The sequence below is a fragment of the Pogoniulus pusillus genome, chromosome 6 (assembly GCF_015220805.1).
Source record: "Pogoniulus pusillus isolate bPogPus1 chromosome 6, bPogPus1.pri, whole genome shotgun sequence".
NCBI lineage: Eukaryota > Metazoa > Chordata > Aves > Piciformes > Lybiidae > Pogoniulus > Pogoniulus pusillus.
The window spans coordinates 11,192,966-11,213,437 of NC_087269.1; the positions used below are offsets into that span (position 1 = coordinate 11,192,966).

Below are 20,472 nucleotides of genomic sequence, written 5' to 3' on the forward strand. Positions count from 1 at the left end.
AGGTACTTCATGGATGTGCTATCATTTGATTTCCCCTTTCCCATCTTAATCAGAATCATGTCAACCACCTGGGTTGTTTTTTTTTCACATCTCAACAGTCTTAAGTCCTTTTTTATAATGAAGGATCTCATGGCTGTCTACTACCCAAATGATCCTTATGAAAAGTTAGTCTGCCAAGACTAAGGGAACACTGCAAGTGAGTATTCAATGTGTGTTTATTCAAAACTGATAGCATTAATACCAGATAATTGTTTTCCACTTGTGTATGTTGACTATTAGGTTGATTTATAGGGCATGCCTTGATACTTCCATCACTTTTTAGGATGTTGGGTAGGGATAGGACTAGGGGGAATGGAGCAAAACTAGAAGTGTGTAGATTCAGGTTGGTTAGTTAGGAAGAAGTTCTTCACCACGAGGGTGGTGAGACACTGGAACATGTTGCCCAGAGAGATGGTGGAAGCCCCATCCCTGGGGGTTCTTAAGGCCAGGCTGGCTGTGGCTCTGAGAAACCTGATCTAGTGTGAGGAGTCTCTGCCCATGTCAGGGAGGTTGGAACTGGATGATCTTTGAGGTGCCTTCCAGCCCTGACAATTTTGTGATTCTGTGATTTTTAAAGCATGCTGCAAACCAAAGAAAAGAGCTGGGCCATGCTCTTTCGTAAGGTTGTTATTTGGATTCAGTGAGAGCTGATGGTGCCTATTTTTAGTTCTCTGACAAATGGACCTAAGGGGTGTTTACTTTGTGTCCCCAGTGCTACTTTCCTGAGCTGTAATGGATGGAAAGGAGATTTTCCTGTAGCTCCATCTGTGAAACTTGGGTGAAAAGTCTGGGGCCTTTGCATGCAGGTTGCTGTTGATGGAGGTGGACAAGCCACTGTCTTGATACTATAAAACTTTGGATATTTGAAACTAAACTGTCTTGTTAAGATGCACTTGTTTTGATAAACCTGCTTAGGAAAAGTTTTTCTTTTCCAAGGGAGAATTTTGGGTCAGAAGTAGAACAAAAACATCCTTTCTGTTCAAGGAGCTGAGCACAGTTGTAAGAGAATGTCAGAGGAAGGATTTGCTATGGGCTGTATTCTGAACTCAGGCTGGTGTTCTACCTGCTGGCTTCAGGAAACAAACAACACCCCCAAAGACAAATACCCAAAAACCTAAATAAACACAGAATTTCTAGCATTTGTTCTGAATGGCAGCAGGAGCACTCGATAGCATTGGTATTTGTGCGGTTGGGTATATTATTTCTTATCCTGCTGTGGGACTATAATCAGATCTTTCTATTTTCTATACATTGCTGGTATGGCTTAGAGCTCAAATATGATCATAGTTTCTCTATGACCCTGTTTTCTCTGATATCTTTGCCTTTACTATTTTTTTTATGTATGTCTTTACTGGCTTTACTATAGTAAAGGGTCTTTCAAGATTCCAGCTACAGCACTGTTTTTCTGAAGGGAGTTTGGGCTAGATTGTTTTGTTTCTCAATTACTTCATGAGGTAATATTCATAAATACAAATTTGTTTTTTAATTTCTTCTTACTACCCTCAGTCATTTCGCTCTGAGAAATACTCATTGGTTTCATCAGTCATTGAGGAAGGTGTGGCATTTCAGCATGTCCCTGTTGCTGACCGTGCTGAAAAATTACTTCACTCGTGATGCAATGCAAAATTGTGTTGAGGCACTGGTTTAGGAAGGAAGAAGGACAGCCATGTCAGAATGGACACCACATTTCTTCTTGGAGTATATAAATATGGACAAAAAAACGCACTGATGACCTCATGCTGTTGTCTGTTTCAGAACTGACTTCTGTGGAGGATGCTATAATGGCATCAATTTTGCTCTGATCACAAGAGAAGGGACTGTGGGGACATCCCTAGAGGATGTACTGCAAACTGAGGCCTCAGCAGCATAGCAGTCCTAGGCCTAGTAAGGGCAGTGTGCTCTTGCAGCCCAGAGAGCTGACCATATCTGTTAAGAGAATTGTGGCCAGCACGTTGGAAGAGATCATTCTCTCCCTTTACTCTGCTCTGCTGAGACTCCACCTGGAGTACTGTGTCCAGTTCTGGAGTGCCTATTACAAGAAAGATCTGGATGTGCTGGAACGTGGCCAGAGAAGTGCCACAAGGATGAGCAGAGGGCTGGAGCACCTCTCCAATGGAGACAGAGAGTTGGGGCTACTCAGTTTGGAGAGGAGAGGGCTCCAAGAGATCTTATTGTGGCCTTCCAGTATCTGAAAGAGGCCTACAAGAAAGCTGGTGAGGGACTTTTTAGGGTGTGGTTGTTAGAAAGAAGCTCTTTATCGTGAGGGTGGTGAGACACTGGAACAGGTTGCCCAGGGAGGTGGAAGAAGCCCCATATATGTAGGTTCTTAAGGCCAGGCTGGCTGTGGCTCTGAGCAACCTGATCTAGTGTGAGGTGTCCCTGCCTATGGCGGTGGAGTTAGAGCTAGGTGACCCTTGAGGTTCCTTCCAGCCCTGACAATTCTGTGATTCTAGGGTTAATTCTATGATTCTAATGTCAGAACATGATTACCACCAGAGTAATAGCCTGATTGTTTCTTCTAGCCCTTTATCCTGTTATCAAAAGCAGTCTAAAAGGATTTCCATAGATTGAGGAATCACTTGTGTTACTTTGAGACCATCAGCTTCAGATTCGCTTGGCATTTGTCAGAACTTGATTATCACGACATGGCCAAGTATCCAGAACCCCATGGCAAATGCTCTGGACTGGGGAATGTGAGAGGAGAACCAAGACAGCTAAAATCAACCCACTTTTCTTTGCAGTGCTCAATAGCTGCTCATGACAGCTCTGAAAGTTGCCAGTGCACTTAATTTTCGTCCCTCAATCCTGTTTTACATAAGCCTGGGTGGTTATGTTGTACTCCTTCCTGAGTCTGCCTCTGCTGTTAGATCCATGCTCACTATGCAGATGTGCCTTCAGGTCACTAATAAATACCCTATGAAGATCTCAGGACTGCTTCTGTGTTCTTAGTGTGATAGAAAGAAAAGACAAGTTGGGCATATCTTATTATTTAATACACCTGACAGAGGTTCTTAGCTGTTGCTCCTCTTGGCTGCTTAAATGACATGTTAATTTAAGTCTCCCTGCTTGTATGAAAAGGATAGAAAAACAGAGCTGAGAGAAAGGGAGAAACATATCTTGCACTTTAATTTATTTCATGCCTCTAGGTTTGATGCTGGAGAATGGAAGAAAGCATAATCTCATGTCTCATTTGATTTCTGATGTCAAGAGTTCTGTTTCTGAAGAGTGGAGGAGAAATACAGGTAGTTCTGCAGAACTGAAGAGGAATTCTCTGCCTTGAATACATGATAAAGAAATACCACTCTTGCCTCCTATGCCAAGTGCATTCTCAAAAGCTTGATGAATGATGAGGGGCTGTTTAGAAGCATGTCACAGGCACGAGTTCATTTATGCTGTAGCTGGTTATAAGCACATCTGTCATTTGAAGGTGTAGTTGGTGATTTAAGCAGTCTTGTGACTGATGGGACTGTAGCCATCTATAACACAATTATGCCATCACCTACAAGATATGAATCTGTCTTCCTTATAAACACACTACTACCTGCTAGGATGGCATTTCTTTGTAATTTTTCAGCCAGTTTAACTACAGCTGGCTGCAGAACTAATGGACGGAGATCACCCTTCTAAAACTGCTGATGAGTTAAGAGAACACTGGTGACAGATGTGAAGGGATGAAATACAGTAAGAGAGAAGAGACAGTAAGAATCCATGCAGTCTTCTGGAGTGCTGAGGCTCTGTGCTTACTGAGCTTTGGATGGCAAGTGAGCTGTCGCTTCCGTATGTGGCAAATGAGATTTTTTTGCATCAGGTTGAGCCTGACTTTAATTACACTGTTATCCTCTCAGCAGACTTCTCCCACAGCTTTATTTGAAAGCTTTTATTTACTTTTTGTTATTCTTTTTATAGAAGAGGAAGAAAATAGAGGAGAAAAGATTATCCGTCACTGAGCAATTAACTGAGTGTATTGGATTTATTTCTCTTCCTTCCTAGATATCTTTCAGATCACAAAGAGGATTAAGCTGTGAGAGTTAGGAGATGTTTTTAACCACTGGAGTAAGATAAGCTTGCATTTACAATAAATAAAAGTGTCAGAATAGTGGTCATTGTATCCATGAGCTGCAGACAGCTGTGAAGGACTATTCTTTTTTTCTGCTTGTGTAAATATAACTGTGTGGGAAGGTGTGCATGCAGGACACTTCCTCAGGGTCTTCAGAGGCTGACAAGCAATGAGTACTGCTATTCACCACTGCCTTCTTAAAGCTCTGCATTTGATCAGGATTTAGTAGTTGCATGGAACTTGCTGTAGAAGTAGCAGTAATTAAACTTTGCTTCTTAGCCAGAAAGTAGCAGGATGTAGAGTTTGCTTGGTTTGAGAACATTCATGTTCTAAATAGCAATATGTTGCTGTGTTATTTCTGTAGTTATTGGTGATACTCCAACACTGTTCCTGAACTCTGAGCTACTCACTTCAGGAGTGTTTATCACTTCCAGCTTGTGCTTCACTGCTCTTGGTTTCTGTAGTAAGGGAGCTTTAGCACATACTCCATAAAGGGATCTCAGAGATGCTGAAAAATACCTGTTCCTCATACAGATCTAGCTTTAACTTCCAATATGTAAGGCAGGAGACGTTAATGGCTTTGCTTTTTTTTCTTGTTGGTTGTTTTTTGTTTGGTGGGTGGGGTTTGGTTTTGTTTGTTTGTAAATTTTTGCTTGATTGCTTTTCTTGGAGAGCTTAGAATGGGTTTAGCCAACTGGCATCTGCAATATGTTGATAAATGCTACAGAGTTTAGAAGACAGAAGTTCTCAGAATTCCATGGCCTTGTTTTTTTGCTTTCTCATAGCCTTACTGTTTAAATATGAACTAGTGTTTTAACTTCTCCATCAGCTTACTCCTCCCCACCTTCCAACACCACCACTCCACATCCTTCTCTAACTCCATTCTTTCAAGAAGGGAGTTTAGGCAGGTAAGCCAGAGAAGAATTGGAACCTTCAGAGCATCTCAGTACAGAAATGACCTTAATTTAGTCCATGGGACAACTTGATGACTGTCCTTATTGCATTCTTAATCCTTTTCTGCTCATAGGCACAAGATACTGGGTTAAGGTAGACCAAATTCAGTACTGAAGTCTAAGTGCCTTTGTGATATGTTTGTGTGTTGGGTAGTCCTCTAATCACTGTTATGCACAGGTGTGTTTTGTTGAAAACACTTTTTGGAGATGAGTTTGCAGTAGTATATTGAAAAGAAGTAATGAAACAACAGGAGTGTGTTCTTGCTGCTGCTCTAGGGATGGAAGCCTCAGGGAGAGAGGTGGATGTCGACTGAAGATCATGTTTGAATACAGCCTTGCAATCCTGGTCAGATGATCCCTGTTGGACATCCTTCTCTCCCTTGAATGCTATTGTTTGAAAAATACTGTCTGTGAGTTGACCTCAACTATGTGGTTCTAAATACCACAGATGCTTCAAAACCTCTCATATTTATGTTTCTGCGTGCAATTTTCTAGCTCCTTGCTATGTAAGAATGCCCTCTCTACAAATAAGAGCTATAGCCACTCACATCATATTCAGTATTGTTGACATGTTTGTGGAGATTTTCTTCTCCAGACTAAAGAGTTCTTGCAACAGGAGACTTGAAAGGTTGTTAGTCTTTGCTTACTTCCTTTGAGGGGAAGTCTGTAAATGCATTCATCATTCTTCATGTTTTATGCTGGTTCTTTACTTTTGTTTTGCAGTTCTCAACCCACATTTATTTTCTACCTGCTGAGCCACATTAATAAGGTCATAGCTTGTGGCTTAGGGGAACAGCATTCTCTGCAATAGCAGATCAGGGTCTTTTTGCTGAAGTAGGTAGGAGAAGCAAATCCATATGAAAGGAACTGACACAGTGAGGGGAAGGAAAGTCTCATTAAGCACATTTTAAGCAGCAGTTTTATAGGAAAGGAGAATTTGAAAAGGACCATTTGAAATGCCTTTATCTATAAATACGGTGCTTCAGTTGCTCAGTGTGAGTAAGTCACTTTTCTTAACTGAATATCAGAGCTTGATAAATGCTGCTACTTTATCTCCCATGGGCATTTAGTGAAATTGTAACAATGACATCTTGTCTTTTAATTTGATTTGGGTTTTTTATTATTATTATTTTTTGATCCTGCAAGCATGAGGCACTGACTGCTCAGTGTATAGATGCTGGAGGGGCTCTGGGGGAGGGAAGAAGGAGATTGTGCACTCAGCTATTTGTGCAGGAAGCAGTATCTTTTTATGGTTTAGTCACAGTGGGAGATCTGCTTGAACTGGAAGCAGGCTTAGAACGTGGATTTCATGCACTGACTGAGTGTGGAGCTGAGTGCAGCCTGTAAGCCATGTGATGCATCTGCTTTTTTTCAGCCATCAGGACCCCTAGAGACCGAGCAGTTTCTCTAGCTATCAACATTTTACATGAGAGGACTCATTTTACCCTGGTGGCTAACAGTAATAAAAACTTCTAGCACAGTCAACTCCTCTAGTTGGTTGCCAACATTTTCCTGGAATGCTTTATTTGCTGTCAAAAAGAGCTCCTGTAAAGTTCAACTAAGAGTGGTGGTGGGAAATGACCAAGAAACCCTAAAACCAGACCTACCTAGAAAATGACCCCCAACAGATGCTTGGATTCTAGCTTAGTCAGAAACTCAAATCTTACTGAATTCTACTGTATTCCTACCTCACTAGAAGAATAAGAGCCAGTATTACTGCTGTGCTTTGTGGCATAATGTGTGTTTGTTTAATCACTGCCTTGACATAACTTGAAGAATCATAGCCCCATGTTTTGAAGGATCAGATTTGGTTGAGGATTTAGTGGTGTGCTCCTCGTTGCCTGGTCTGTGCAGATTAAATATTCGGTGCTAATGACAATCCAAATTTAATAAGCATATTACAAATGTGTTCTCTGTTGCAGCCAGTCATGAAATGGAGGAGTGTTATCAAGTAAATAAATAATAAATAAGGACCCAAATCTATTTTCTGCATGAAAAAACATGTAAATCAAGATAATGAATATTAATACCGACATATATTACCAATATACTGTAAATTAGAGATGCACAATATTCATGCCACTTTATAGATATACAGTGTTTAAAAGCAGTTTGTCATTCTTGTTCTGCAAATTAGAAGATGAACTTGCACATCTGTTTCCTGGAGTGTACCTGTTTGTGCAACTGATATTGGTAAGACAGCAGAACTATCACTGGTTCTGCTCCACGGGGTTCATTGGTTTGTTCTGGTTGTGTAACAGCTGCAGACGAGGTAGACTGGAGCTGATACGTAAGGAGAAAGACAAACAGCTCTCTAGCTATCAGTTCATAAAGAGAAAAAAACACACCCTTTATGTTCTGATATTTTTTCCTCCTTTCATATCTATGCAGTTGTTCTTCCTTTTGCAAAGTTGGGTAAAATTGTACTTTCACAGAGGAATGCATCCCCCACAAATCACAAGAAGGAAATAATGTATTTGGAACTGAGTACACAAAAGAACCTTGCTCCACCGAGTGAGATAAACTAATCTAAGATCTAAACTTTAAGGTCCCAAATATTTCTGCTTCTGCACCTTGGGAATTTTTCAGATAGACATTCAAGTAGCAGTTGGAAAGAAATCAGAAAAGATAAAATAAAGCCCACAATTAAGCAACTTGTGTCTTCAACAGTGATAGCAAAGTCGGCTTCTGTGTGTGTTCCTGCTAGTGGCTTCTGTGTCTTGGAGCACAATGTAGTTCTCAGCAGCAGTAGGCTTTTCTTTTTCATGTCAGAAGCTTAGTGAGAGGGAAAAAAAAAAATGTAGGACATCAATGCATGAGCTATTCATTAAGAAGGCCCAGAGCCACTGAGTGAGCCTCCAGATCTGTATGCACACCAGTGTTGTTAGTGGATGTTTTGCTTTGCAGGAAGCAGCAGCAATTAGGGCAAGGAAGTTTCATTCTGCCCCTTGTCCTTGTCATTAGGATGTGCTGTTGAAAGCCTATGTGTACTCAGTGCTGAGAAGGTTTGTCCTTGTATGACAGGGACAACTAGAGAGAGATTTGATTCGTGGTGAGCAAATAATTAGTTTTCAGCTCAACTCCCCTTGTGAAAGCTTGGAGGAGAGATGAGGATTCAGGAACTTTACTGTTCTGGCTGGCTGCCTCCTGCTGCTATTGCACCGAGTCATTTCACTGGTAAGATGCCTTAAGTGGTGGGTGAAGATGTGTCCTGTCAGTTATAAACATCAATTATAATGCACTCTAAGCTGATACAGTGCTTTACCAATGGGAGGTAAAAGGCCTTTCTTTCACCCATTGTTTCCCTCTACCTTTTAAATGAATTTCTTCTGTAAGGAAGTTGCAGAATTTCCCTAGAATGCATTTTAGTGTGTGCTGTGTAGTTGGGTGTGAAGATAAAACCTCTTTTCAATGATCTTGCCATCTAGATAGATAGTACATGTATGAGAGATGCTGAGTCGAAAAGGAATAGAAATTCAGAGATGCCACACGTTATGTGTATTAAATGACTTCATAAGGAGATGTTGACTAATATCTGATCTTTCTTCAAGGCAAGATTCTGGCAGCAAGACGGTGTTGCTCATTCTACTAATGCACATTTACCACTGCATTTCATGCCTCCATGTGCATATAGGTGTACATATTCACTACTGATTTTCCTTTGAGCCCGAGCTCCTGGAGTCAGATGTCTGCTCACAATCTCAGCTTTTCTGTGGTGGGAGGAAGCCCCACTTCCTGGGTTCCACATAGTGAAGAGACTATTGAATGGCACCAACTACTCTACAGATGGGAAAGCCCAAACATAGTTTCTTAACACTTACATCCTGAGAGAATTTTTTTTCCTTCTGTGCTTAATGTATCTTGGCTGGAAAGACAAATTAGAATGGGACAGAGAGGAAATCAGAATGGCGTAGATTCCTTTGTGAATGGGATGTGTAAATGCTGGTTTGTCGTATTGAACACTGAGGTTCAGATAACTGTTCTAATTAAGCCAAGCAGAGCCTCCAGCCTGGTTTTCTGTAGCTGAATGTTGGTTGTTGTCTTACATGATTACAGTAGTTAAAAAAACAAAAACAAAACAAAACCATCAACCAAACCAATAACAGCAAAACAATTTCTGTTACTGTGTTGTGCTGATGAACGAAAGCAAAATTTGATTACTTTTGATGAAACTGGAGAGTTTTGGTCTTTCATGATGGTAATGTTTTAAAGTTTCACGTTCTCTTAATGGCAGAACAGGAGAGGAGGAGGCAGCCTCTCAGATTTAACTGAGAACCAAGAATTACCCATGGAGAAGGGAGAAACATGGCTGGGTGAAAAGGACACAAACATTGGAAGGCAGTTTAAGGAGATGGCATATTTCTTGTCACTGGTTAAAAGCTGTCAGTCTTCCCCAGAATGCTGTGACTGATGGTCTTCAGTGCCTGAGAGATTTTTGTGGAGCTGTGAGCTTTAAAAATCTGCACAGCACTCATCCTGCCAGTCAGATGGGCACTGTAACCTCTAGGGGGGAAAAAAAAAGAGACTGCAAAGTCAGCATTGCCCTTTTTCATTAGAATACAAACCATTTAAAAAAATAACCTATAAAGGAAATGGGGCCAAAGACCTGTGTGCTAAATAACCCTTCTGTAAGACAGAGGATTAAGGGAAGCCGTAGGCAGGTGTAAATTACTGTTGTGCTTTACCAAGTCACTGTGTTCTCACTGATAGTTCAGATGTGGTTTTTTTGTCCCAGGCTATCTTAGGTCCAAAGGATTCATTTAGGAAGCTGAAACATGCATTGTTGGTCTCCTCTTTCTGTCCTTGCTTGCAGGAAGCATTATATCATCTGTTTAGAGCTGTGGAATGAGAACCTTTCTAGAATCCAGTGTTAGGGAAGCTGCTACCTGTCCATCTTCAGTGAAACAGCTGGGAGTTTTGCATGGAATGAGCTAATACAAAGCAGCCCTGGAAGAGTAAGAGCAGAAATGTATAAGCTTACAGTCTCCATCCATGGCTGAAGCCTAGCAGTGGTTTGGATTATGCTTTACCAAGCCAAACTTCAGGTGTATTTTCATCCTAATACCTAACAGGACCTTGACAAACTCTTGGATGTATTTACAGGCAGGATGGATTGTTGTGTTTGGGTCAGTTTATGACATCTTTAGTTTAGATTTTGCTAATCTTTAAAACGGGATAAGAAATTCCTTTTAAATACTCAGTTGCCTTTTTAACGAAGGAAAATCAATAGTGTTTCAGGACCTTGGACTGTGTCATTTCTGGGAAGAGCTGCTAGATGGGAGAAGTACTAGAGGTAGTGGCAAAATGAAACCTTTATGAGCCTCGCTTGACATAGTTATTTCTTTATGTAGATATGAAGCAACCTTTTTTCCTGATTGTCTTTGTAACTTCTCAGCTTCTCTGTTCTTGGCTTTTCTGGGAGGTGAGGTAGACAGAACTACAGCCTTTTTCCCTTACTCCGTGGCAACACTGCCTAAGTGGAAGCAACACCCTGACATAATATGGAGTAGATAAGAATGCAAAGTTTTAGTACAGTTCTAACTCAAAGTGAGATTTTTCTGCTAGTCTTCAGATGTGATCTCTTTTTTTTTTTTCCCCCACAAATCTGCCTCCAGCAGTGCCCAATAAATGACAGCTATTGTCAGTGCTAAACTCTCAGTAAGAAACTTGACTACTTTGAGGATAATTTGTCTTCTTGCCTTGCTAGATAAATTACCTCATGTCCTGAAACATGAGTTTTGATGACCTACCATTGTAATGTTAATACTTAGTAAAAAATATAAGTTGCATATATTATAGACTATTAATTAATTGCTTCTTTCCAGTAAGCACATCTATGGCTTGCAAAACTTTAACCTTTTTTTGCTGCAAGCAGCATAAACTACAGGCATTGTGGAAGTATAATTTCTCTTCACTTCCCTACCGGTGGCTGGAGTGATGATGTGCCTTCTTGTTATGAGGGCAGCATGAAATTCAGATGCTAGTCACGATGAAGGCAATAAAAAAGAAACTAAAAGACCCCAGTAAATTTCCCTTCTAAGTGTTCCATTTTCAAAGGTAAATGCTTTTATTCTTTGAAATCTCCCTTTGTATGTTAACAGCTTTCACAATACTAGCTCTTTTGTGAGAGAAGAGCGTTTCAAACCCAGATCTTCTTTATCTCTGTTACAAAAGCCAAAGGAGGAAGTAGTAGTCAATACATTATTTTTTTTCCTCTAAAGTTCACCAGCTACCTAGCACACATGTATTGTAAACTTAGGATGTGGATGCTACTCAAAGAAGTAAGTGTGATGTTGTTTTAATAGCCTTTGATTTATTTCCGTAAGTGCTTTATTAAGACGATGCACAACAGTGCTGAGAAGCCAAATGCAGTCTTAGGAGATACTTGGAGGAGTTATTTTCAAACTCTTGACTTCCTCAACACAGTAGTTTGTTTGACTGGGGCAGAGGACTGTGGATTCAGAACAGGGATTCTACTTTTTATTTAGAGTTTCTTTGAGAGTTAATCAGCCCAGATTGTGATCTGAGTGAGTAGGAGTGTGAATGAATTTACTGTGATATAGTTCAGAGAACAGGATACTGGCTGGGGTTGGGAGATTTGTGTTCTGTTGTTGTATGAGTTTGTGGCGATTAGATAGTGAAATATTTGGTTAAACATAATCAAGAATCGGCAAATTCATGTGTACCTAAAGTCAGCTGCAAGGAATCCTCTCTTGGCAAGATATTTCTAATTACAGTCTGCAAGGTTAGTTGTAGGTACGGTGATGTAGAGCAGTTTTGACATCGCTCTGCTAATAAATCTGGTATAATTTCCAAGTTTTAAGACATGCAGGGTAGTGAATCAAAAAAAGACCTGAGGTAGTTACAGTGAGCAAATGGATTCCTTAGTGAGCTGAACTCACTTGAATAAATATATTTTAGTTCAACAAAGCATAATAGTAGGACAAGGGCTGAAGGTTGTACTTACAGTGCTATATCCTGCCTACTTACAGGATAGAGAAGAGCTGTGTTTGAACAGGGCACAGGAGCTGAAATAGGCAAAGAACTTGACATTATATGTCACATTGTGAAGGGGCTAAGACGGACTCTTGAGGAGTGGCTAAGGAGCCAGAAGTTGATTTTTTCATTAAAGAAATTAAGAGTACAAAATGTTTATTTTAAGATACTGACTTGACATGAAAAGCTTATTGTGTACAATTTTCAACAAAATTTTGAAGCCAGGATGGGATTTCTGAGCAGAATTGAAAGGGAAACGGGAAATGCAATGGTTCATTGCACTGTTTGGGACGTTTCTGTGCTCCAAAAGCAATCTAAGCATGCCTATGAGGGATGCTTTCTGGAAAGTCACAGAATCCCAACTGTTGGAGGCTGAAAGAGTATTTAGAGGAAATAGTAACTCCTGCTTCCCAAGGTGTTACACAGATACGTGTTGTTAACCATCACCAGTGACAGGGTACTATGCTAAATGACCTTCTGCTCTGACATGCAATGCCTACCCTGATTTTGTGGTAGAACAGAAGCCTGTATATGTAACCATTGGAAGTGTTCCTATTATCTTGCAGTTGCATCTTATAGATAAATTTTGCTCATTTCCATTTTATGAAGGGAATTGTTTTACATTAATTAGTTTTAAATCATCCAATTCAGCACAAGGCTAACTAGATGGAATGGGGATTTGAATTAAAGAATAGACATAGAATTAATCAGATCTGAAACATCCCCTTGAGGTCATGCATATAACAAATGCTTAAAATTGCAAGATAGGTAAAAGATTGCTTAGGCCACTGAAAAGCAGTGAGGGAGGCAGTCTAGATTTTGAAGCACGGTTTAAAGTTAGAGGGGTTGCATGAGGAGTCAGACCTTCTACTTATAGAAACTGGTATTCATTCAGCGTCCTTAGTTAAACTGCACCACTTCACAGGATCACAGTATCATCAGGGTTGGAAGAGACCTCACAGATCATCAAGTCCAACCCTTTACCACAGAGCTCAAGGCTAGACCATGGCACCAAGTGCCACGTCCAACCTTGCCTTGAACAGCCCCAGGGACGGCGACTCCACCACCTCCCCGGGCAGCCCATTCCAGTGTCCAATGACTCTCTCAGTGAAGAACTTTCTCCTCACCTCGAGCCTAAATCTCCCCTGGCGCAGCCTGAGAATGTGTCCTCTTGTTCTGGTGCTGGCCACCTGAGAGAAGAGAGCAACCTCCTCCTGGCTACAACCACCCCTCAGGTAGTTGTAGACAGCAATAAGGTCTCCCCTGAGCCTCCTCTTCTCCAGACTAAACAATCCCATCTCCCTCAGCCTCTCCTCATAGGGCTTGTGCTCAAGGCCTCTCACCAGCCTCATCGCCCTTCTCTGGACATGCTCAAGCATCTTCTCACAAGCTGTTTAACTGCTCCAGAAATGGTTTCTGGTCACTGATGCAAAAGCAGCAGCATCTTTCTTGTTTGGCTTTTCTTATTATTACAGATATTATTTTGATGGCTGCTATTACTGCTTAGCTTTTTAGCATTATCAAAATGCATAGTAAACAGAAAAGGTGGTGGAAAATACAGTAAGTGTAGCTATAAAGTCTATTCAATCTATGTCCCATTAGAAAATAATGGTCAATATTGCTAACAAGTATAAATTTGTTGTCCAGCTCCTCTATAGTAGGATTACAAAGCATTGGATTTGACAGTTAGCTTCTCTTATAGTTGGTTGCTGTTTGTTTCAGAAGAAACCTGCTGAGTCAATTGGTTTAGAAAGAAGATAAAATAAACCTCTCAGAGTAAACAAGGTTTGTTAATTTTCAGAATTTCTATTGAAATCACTTAGGGAAGGGAAAAAAGAAGTTGTAATACCCTAGTTTTACCTATGTGTGTTATCTCTGAAATGCAGTAACTCCTGGAACGCTGTTTAGGGCTCTGAAAATGAAGGAGTTTTTTTTGTTGTTGTTGAAAGATGTAGAATTACTTATGAAAAGGATTCCAGTGGCAGAGGGGCAGCAATGTTGCAACTTCGTTCCAAACCAAATACAAGTGTCACAGTTAGCTGAGGGAAGGTCTAAGGCTATTTACTCTTCTTATGGCAGATAGCAGTCTAGCCTGTTTTACTAGAACTACTCCTGTCACTAAGAACTGATCATTGAGTAAGGGAGGTCCATAAAGGGCTATTTTAGACTTTATGAAACAGAAGCAGAAGTATTTAAGAGAGGTATTTATTACTGCATGGAGGATGTGTTCGTGTGGGTTCCCTTCTCAGTATGTATCCATTATTTGAACCAAGACAAATTTTTAGCATCCAGAATGGTTGACAGCTAAAAAGTACCAGATGGTTATTGGCCAATGTCGACTGCAGAGAGAGCTGAATTAGTGCTGGAGAAGTGAGAAATTTGCTGTGCCTTTAGTCATCTAGTTTCGTTTCTCTACATATCTTTATATATGTAAAGTCCTACTGTGCAATGAAAGCAAACTCACCCTGCTGCATTTTAGCTTATTAAATGAACTTGCCACTCACCCTCTCAAATTGAGTACCCTATGGAAATGAAAAAGGAGTGACAGAAAATTGCACTTGTGCATAGCCTTTAGGGCAACAAGCTGCAATGGCAGATGGATAACAGAATGTCTCTAAGTTTCATTGATTGCTCTTTAAGCATTGCATTATCCTTTCAATGAATGAGGAAAGTAAAAGAGGTAACCTGGGAAGGGTCCATCAAGTAAGAAAGAATTCTGTCCCATTAGTAAGCTTGTGCGGTATAGTTTTGTATCATGCTGCTTACTATAAAGTGGAAGTGTGGAAGTGGTGGTTCTGGTTGATCTTAATCTCTGTATTGCTTCCAGGATGGCCATACTGTTCCTACCACCTCAAAAATGTTTTTCTTTTCAGAGAAAATTAACATTCTAGCAAGCTGTGTCCTCCCTGTTCTGAGAATGAAATCTGAAAGGCAGTCTAGATAGGCCTTCTTAAGGCCTGGATATTCACCATCTTACCAGATGAATCAGCCTCTACTGGCTCCAAAATATCTCTTCACTGATGAAGAAGAAATCTGAGGGAAAAGGGAGTTACGTGTTTACTGCTAGCATTACTATCAGTGGCTCCAAGTAATCTTGTGCATGGACACTAACGCTCACTGTGTCTACTTGCTTTTATGGAGGAACTCCCCTTCTCTCCTTGAAGATTGATCATTGACACCTGTGTTAGTAACTTTATGGATCTGGATGTCTGTCACTTTGGAAAACATCAAGGGGGCTCATCTCATCCTGGCACGAAGGGAAAGTGCACAAGATGTGTGGTGTAAATCTGGCTGCATAACTGCATTCAATTTACCTGTTTTATTTTACGTAGGAATTGATGTCTTATAACTGTACTAAACCCATCCAGGAAGTGGGAGAGGATGCTGAGTGAATCAGCACTACTTCATATACCTTAGAGCCCTAATTTACATGTATACTTGGCCTACACTTTGACAGTCATCATGTACATGACTTAATATCCCACTGGGCACTGTCATCCAGTCCTCCCACATAGGTTTGTGTCTTATCCTTTCTAAAATGCTTCTTTTTCTGGCCTCCCTCCTTCTTTAATTTCCTTTGGTAGCTTCAAAAAGTTTTAAGTCTTCCTCTGAAAGCTATATAATACATTTGTATTTTCTTCTGGAGCATTGTATAAGAGCTCAGAACTTTTTTTGAATGCAGATGACATAAAGGTTTGTCTTCTCAATCACTAAATCTCTAACAGGCTTTTATGTAATTATGTATGATAATTACACAGACTCTCCTGTAAACTGTCATTATGTCTGTGCAAACGCTTGTACACATTCCAGTAATCTTTGGATCAGATTCATTACCATTTTTTCCATATGCAAAGAGACAGAATGTAGTTTTCTGCATTGTTTTGTCTGTTTTGTGCAATCTGTAAGTGCACAAAATTCTTACTAGTTGAATTACTGTTTGCAGGATGGGCTGCTGCTTCTTCATTGTTTGGGCACCTACCAGTAACATAACCTCCTATGACAGCAGTCTTTGCACTAGGGCTGTTGCAGCTCAGTAAATATTGGAATGGGCTGCCCAGGGAGATGGTTGAGCCACTGATGCTGTACGTGTTTAAAAGTCATTTGGTTGTGGTGCTTAGGGGTATGCTTTAGGGTGAACCTTGTAGAGTAGAGATATTGGTTGGACTTGGTGATCCTGAGGGTCTTTTCCAACTGGAACATTTCTGTGAGTATCTAGCAAGTCTGGTGGAAACAGCAGACAGGTGAGCCCAATGCAGTGGGGAAGGAAGTGTTGCTGGCACATTGGGCATTAGGTCACTCCTTGCTGCCTGATTTCATGGAGGATTTCACAACATCTGCTGTTGGCATATGATTCCTAAAGGAGATTTGAAATGTATGAATAGCAGCTAAAGCTAATAACAGGGATTAGTGACCCTAGAGGTCCCTGTGGAGAATCAAACTCAGTTGCCTTAGTAATATGAATCGGCTTATGGTCTGAGGAGGTGTTAAGGCAGAGATAAAATTTAAGGAAGAATTTGACTCTAAAGAACTCCTTTCCTAATGTCTGATTGGCAGCCTCTGTTATGTGCCAGAGAAATTGAATGGCTGCAGGTAGGTAAGCTTGTCATTGCTGATGCGTTCTTGGGATCACCAGCCCCTGAGAGGTGAACAAGAAAAAAATCATGAGGCATGCCACAGTAACTGTTAGACTCTCCTGACCAAGCCAAGCTCCTGCTTCGCTGCAGCAGGATGCTGTGGCCTCTCTCTTGCACTGTGGATCTGTGTAGTGGATGCAGGTGTTTTGCCTGTTTTTTAGGTCACCAGCTGTGCCTGGTATGTGGCTGTGGAATTGCTGATCAGCTGTGGCAGAGACCAGTGGGAGATGAATCTCACCTGCTGGGATCATGAGCTGACAGTAGTCCTGCTAAAAGGGCCAAGCTTGCTCCTGTCTAGTCACTGAATTCACAGAATAGTTAGCTCTGAAAATTAGCAATATCTTAAATATCACTCTGCAATGTCTAAAAGTCAAGACAGGATAAACTGCCGAGAGATTTTATGTTCTTTGTAGGAACAGGGCTGCCATCATTACTCTTCTACTGACAGAGCCCTGCAGAAATGTGTTAGTTACACTCAAGGAGCTGACCATGTCAGCCTCTGAACTGGACAGCACTTGTCAACACTGTTAGCTGAGTAAATGCCCAGTGGTGCAGTAAGGTGAATGTGCTGGTCGTGTTCTGCCACAGCCATAGACAAGTATTAATATCTTCATTCACCATAAAAAAGACTCTTAGTTGAAATAATAGACTAGATTTGTCTGGGATAGAGAAGAGAGAATTTAGTCCAAGTCCCCAGTCAGGGGCATGTGTGCTTTACTTACTGTTTGTGTTCCAGCCCTGTTATGCTTGCTGCACTCCAGGCTGACTTGCTGGGATTAATAGTTTATTATGCTTAGTTACCAGTGCTTCCCCTGGAGTAGACTCTTTACTACTGAGGTGCCCACCAGTGCTGCAGATCAGATAACCTGTCAGTTGCCACAAGAATCACTTCTGCCTGTCTTCACTCCTAATTTTCTAAAGCAAACATTACTCTTAGCTGATACTTCATTTCCTGCCTTTTTTTTTGTCTCCTGTCAGCCAAAGACTTCTATTCCAGCAGGTCCCAAAGGTGTGGTTTCTTAATTCCCTGGTTCATTTTGAGTTAATTTCCCAGCTGGTACCAATCACTGGGATGAATGTAGGTGTGCTGATTAGCTGCTGTGACAACTATGTCTAATTAGCTGAGCTGGTATCTCTCTTCCTGAATACCCAGAGGAGATGTTTTATTTAGATGAGCTAGGAGTTAGTCACTGTGCAGAAGTCCAGTGGCTGAAGAAGGTTCAGCCTCCGATCCAGCTCAGTAACCTTAATTCACAGAGGCAAAAGAGGCCTTGTGTTTCAGGGGTGACACTGTAACTATCACTAGAGCAGGTGTCCTCAGACTTTTTAAACAGGGGCCCGGTTCACTGTCCCTCAGACACTGTGGGGGCCAGACTGCAGTTTGGTTCCAGCCCAGTCCTGGCAGGTGCTTGGGGGCTGCGGAGGCTGCGAGCGGATTAAGTGGCAGGAAGCTGCTGCTTGGTTCCCCCCCAGCCCCTGGCTCGGGGGGCATGGGGGGTTCTGTAAATACCAGCGGGAAGGATTCAGGACCCTGGGGGGCTGTATCTGGCCTGCGGGCTGTACTTTGAGGAACCCTGCACTGGAGAATTCCATTTGTCCCTATCTGTTTCCCTACAGAGTAAGATTCCTTTTCCTATTCACCTTGCCACAGGGCTCAGAAGATGCTTTTGATCTCCTTCAAGCTCAAATGCAGAGATTTAGCAGCAGGCATTTTGCCCTAGCTGTCTGTTTCTTTTGGGCAATTGAACAACATCACGTTTGGGAATGCTGACATGAGTTAAACATCTCCTTCTCTCTGAAAAGAAACTCAGTAAAGCAAAACTGAAACCTAATCCACAGGAATTTCCCAAAGGACTGTGAATACCTGGAATGTGAAAGTGGGAATATAAGAACTTCATGGTCCCAAGACTAGCCATATTTCTACTCTCTGGCCAGTGAGAGCTCCCAGTACTGGCTGTATCTCTCCTGCAGGGATTTAGCCGTCTTCCTGAGGCTTGGCCTAGAGGTAGTTTGTATTCATCCATGCTTATCGCTGCACTGAAGACATTTGACAACATATGCTTTTTTCTTTTGGTGTTAGGAAACCAAACTTCCTCAAACTGAAGGTTTGGGGGTTTTTGTGTGAACAGTAAGAGGAAATGTTTACAAATTCTGTTGTGAAATCACAGAATCATAGAATCAACCAGGTTGGAAGAGACCTCCAACATCATCCAGTCCAACCTATCCCCCAGCCCTAGCCAATCAACTAGACCATGGCACTAAGTGCCTCATCCAGTCTTTTCTTGAGGACCCCCAGGGACGGTGCCTCCACCACCTCCCTGGGCAGCCCATTCCAATGGGAAATCACTCTCTCTGTGAAGAACTTCTTCCTAATATCCAGCCTATACCTACCCTGGCACAACTTGAGACTGTGTCCCCTTGTTCTATTGCTGGTCGCCTGGGAGAAGAGACCAACCCCCACCTGGCTACAACCTCTCTTCAGGTAGTTGTAGACAGTAATAAGATCACCCCTGAGCCTCCTCTTCTGCAGGCTAAACAGGCCCAGCTCCCTCAACCTCTCCTCATAGGAAATACAATGCTTAAGGAACTCAGGGCAATTTCTTGTAGCAAAGGTTTTCTATCTGATGTGCAACAAGAAACACTAGATATTGTAATTTCTTCATCACCCTCAGGTTTCCTCTTCTACTCTCCTGCATTGGTGACCAGCCATAAAGCCAGATTTGTGACACTAGCCCCTTCTTCAGTGCCTTTCAGTGCTGGGGAGTATTTGTTCCACTTAGCTACCTTCCTGAGGGAAGGTTTGAATTAGTTTGGATTGTAATGCAGTTCCTCTTCTGTAGACACAATTGCTCCTTCAGCTTTTCCTCTACCTGATTGTCAATGTTCCTTAATGATCTTCAAGTGCCATTTAAGAAGTAGCTTTTCCTGAGCCCTCTTTTCTCCTTGGTTATTTCCTCTGTTCTCTTCACCAGCAGCTTCCCTCTTAAATATCACTAGTCTCCTCCTACAGCAGAAACCCCACAAATCAAACCAGAACAACTATTCCAGAGCAGCCCTACCCTGTCACATCTCCTAGATACCGTTTTGAAATGTCCTTTGTAAAAGCTGTTAGTAGCTCAGGAATCCAATAAAACCTGCAGTCTTTTAACCATTAATAACTTCGGAATTTTTTTCATTAAGTTTTCACATGAGATAAAATAATTAAAAAAAAAAAATCTTGGGAGCCTTGTTTCATTCTTTCCAACAGTTCTATTCTCATAAATAAAACATTCCTACAAAAATACATTTTTTCTTTTCTTTTTTTAATACCTTTTCACATTGCTACCCAGGCTGAGTTTCATGACTCTCAGAAACCTCACATGATGTTGATAGCTTCATGAAACCACTGCTGTGTTGTGTGTGGATGAGTCAGCTTTCCATTTTCAAAGTAGCTTTGCTTTTTTTCTTGCAACTGCACGTTGCAGAGGAGGGCAATGCAGCTGGTGAAGGGCCTGGAGAATAAATCTTATGAAGAGCAACTGAAGGAGCTGGGGCTGTTTAGTTTGAAAAATATGAGACTGCTGTTTACAGCTACCTGAAAGGACATTGTGGAGAGATTGGTGCTCATCTCTTCTCACAGGTGATTTGGGATAGGACAAGAAGGAATGACCTCAAGCTGTGACTGGGTAGGTTTAGACTGGATATTAGGAAATATTTTTTCCCATCAAGAGTGGTCAAGCATTGGAATGGGCTGCCCAGGGAGGTGGTTGACTCACCAACTTTGGATGTATTCAAAAAGCGTTTAGATGTGGTG

At 41.4% G+C, this 20,472-nt stretch overlaps 1 protein-coding gene across 5 annotated transcripts in view; it reads left to right on the top strand.

Annotated features, from left to right (window-relative positions):
* SORCS1 (sortilin related VPS10 domain containing receptor 1) overlaps nt 1-20,472 on the top strand; it is a 425,391-nt gene that overhangs the window by 194,218 nt on the left and 210,701 nt on the right. The window lies entirely within an intron of this gene.